The 2,860-nt window shown below is 42.0% G+C and overlaps 1 protein-coding gene across 1 annotated transcript in view; it reads right to left on the bottom strand.

Moving 5' to 3' along the window:
* Positions 1-2,860, bottom strand: part of PCYOX1 (prenylcysteine oxidase 1) — a 29,767-nt gene that overhangs the window by 11,644 nt on the left and 15,263 nt on the right. The gene's annotated exons all lie outside the window — the stretch shown is intronic.

A 2,860-nucleotide genomic window follows, 5' to 3' on the forward strand; every position in this document is an offset into this window, starting at 1 on the left:
GTTAGCAGCCCCATGAGTAACCCCATCGGTCATCAGGGCTGCATTCGCCATTTGGGAGATGCAAATCAAACCCACAAAAAGACACCACTCCATTCTCATTCTCTTCCTCCCTGTCATCAAAATCAATTCCAATTCATAGCCACCCTACTGAGAAATAGAATTGCCCCAGTGGGGTTTTGGTACCTCCTTTTACATTTGTTATGGGAGTAGAAAGTCTCATCTTTCTCCCGAGGAATAACTGGTAGTTTTGAACTGCTGGTCTTGTGGTTAATAGTCCAACACATAACCCACTACACTACCAGGGTTCACTCCCACAAGGATCAGAAAAACCACAATCAACGAATGTAGGCTGGTGGGGTGGCAAAATGAAAAAGTCACTGTTTAAACATGAAACAACCTTGTGACTCAGGAATTCCACTCCTAGGCTTACACCCAAGAGACCTGAATGCAGCAACACAGACACCGTGCATACCAGCTCATAGTCGTATGCAGAAAAGCCAAAAGGTGAAAAGCACCTACAAGTCCATGAAAAAACGGGGAAAGAAGTGATATGTCCAAACAAAGGAATGTAACTCAAGCCTAAACAGAGAGCAGGCCCTGAAACCCACCACCAAATGGACGGAGCCAGAAAACGTGTGAGGAGTGAAGGCAATCGATCCCAAGAGGACAAACTTCCAAGAGCTCACCTGTGGGATGTAGGACGTGCCTAGCGGAGCAAACAGAGAGAGGGCAAAGGCTCAGCGTGGTGGCCAGAGGTGGGAGGGAAGCAGAGGAGTCACTGTTGAGGAGGCAGTGAGTTCTTGTTTAAGGAACGGATATCGGAGAGAGGTGCACAACATAATGATTAACATCACTCAATCATATACGTGAAAAGTTAAATCGATAATGATGGACTCTGTATTTCTCATCATTTAAAAAATAAGTTTCCAGAAACAAGTACCTATGCATTCCCCACTGCACCCTTTGCACCGTTCTCCAAGGCTCTGTCACAAAGCGGCTGCAAGAATAGGCTCAAAGGCATGGACAAACGTCCAAAAGAGCAGGAGTAAGCAGTGTTTCATTCTCCTGCAGAGATGCCCCATGAGTCAGACAACTAGACAGCACCTAACAATACATGCTCTGAACGCCTTCAAAAGGGCTTTCTTAATATCTTAAAGGGCAACTCTGCACGCCAAGCCAGTCACAGTATAAAACCTGGTACACACAGGCAAGGCAGCACCCGATGCCATCTGAATGTGGTTTGCCCACTGAGCCTGTGGCAACCGGCCACCCACCTTCTTTAAAAAGTGCCTGGAAAGACAGTGTTAAGATAACCTTCGGACTGGGAGAAAAATGAAAGAGTCAGGTAACCAACAAAGAAAGGTCTAATACCCAAATATATACATATATATACATTTCTTTTTTCCCCAAACTATTTTTCTGGGAGCTCTTACAGATATCATACCATTCCATAGTTCAATCACATCGAGCAGTCTTGTACAATGGCTACTGCAATTAGTTTTAAAACATTTTCTTCCTTCTTGAACTCCTTGATATCAGTTCCCCTTTACCGTCATCCTTCCCCACTGTACCCCCCAGGAACCCTTATTCTACTTGTTGTCTCTATACGTTCCAAACATATGTTTAAGAACTTCTACAACTTACAGACAAAAAAGACAAACCCAATGAAAAATGGACAGCGGACTTGAACATTTCACCAAAGAAGATATTCAAATGGCCAACAAATACATGAAATCAAAATGACAATGAGTTATCATGTCACTATTATTAAAATGGCAAGGCTGTGGAGAAACTGGATCCTTCCTCCACTGGTGTTGGGAGCATAAAATGGTATGATTACTGTGGAAAACATTTTGGCAGTGCCTCAGAAAACTGAACAGTGAACTACAGATTCTACGAATGTACTCAAACGAGGTGAAGGCAGGTACAAAGTCAGAAGCCTGTCTACCAACCATCATCACAGTCCTTAGCATGGGACCCAAAGGATGGAAACAACCCAAATGCCCATTCGCAGATGAACGGATGAGCAGTAAGTGGTATAAACAGTCCCAATGCATGCTGCAACATGGGCGAACCTTGGGAACACCCCGCTGAGAAAACTCCGTCCGTCAAAAAAACAGTACTGTATGATCTCGCTTAGATGAAATAAGCAAGGTGAAAGAAACCAAAACTCTAAGTGGTACCAGGGGTAGGAGGAAGAGGGAGTTTCTCTTTAAGGGCCAGAAAGTTGATACTCACGATGACAGAATGATTTAGAAAAGGGCAGCAAGGGAATAATTGCACAACTTGAAGAATGTAATCATGTGAGATCTGTGAATATTATAGCAAGAAAAAGACTAAAAAAAAATTGTCATCAGTGTCACAGAATTAAACATAGACAATGTTGAGATGGGCTTATATTTTTAAGCATATTTTCACCTTAAAAAAAAAAAGGTGACTGCCTATCTCCCTCCATACAAATTCCATATATTGTCTCGTTATTTGTTGTTGCCTACTTCTCCACTACAATGCAGATTCTTTTAGAACAGAGACAAGTTCTAGGTCCCCTCCTCTTAGGGCCTATGGTAGCACTCAATAACTGCATGGTACATCAGCCAATGAATGACTGGCTCCCTTAAATGCAGGATCCACGGTAGCTGGACCTTGAAGAAAGGCAACCAAGGAATTGGCCTAAGAATGATGGTTAAAAAAAAAAGAAATCTGTACTATAAATTATAGAAACAAAACTATATATGCACTGCTCCAACCTTGTACTTGGTTCTATTTAATATTTGGTAAGATGATATGTAATGTTATCTTTTTAACAATTCTTTTATAATGTTGAAACAGTACCTATATGAAATATGACTAGCATTTACAA

This window comes from Echinops telfairi, unplaced genomic scaffold (genome assembly GCF_000313985.2).
Source record: "Echinops telfairi isolate 266 unplaced genomic scaffold, ASM31398v2 ScPeMD7_2573;HRSCAF=3158, whole genome shotgun sequence".
Taxonomy (NCBI): domain Eukaryota; kingdom Metazoa; phylum Chordata; class Mammalia; order Afrosoricida; family Tenrecidae; genus Echinops; species Echinops telfairi.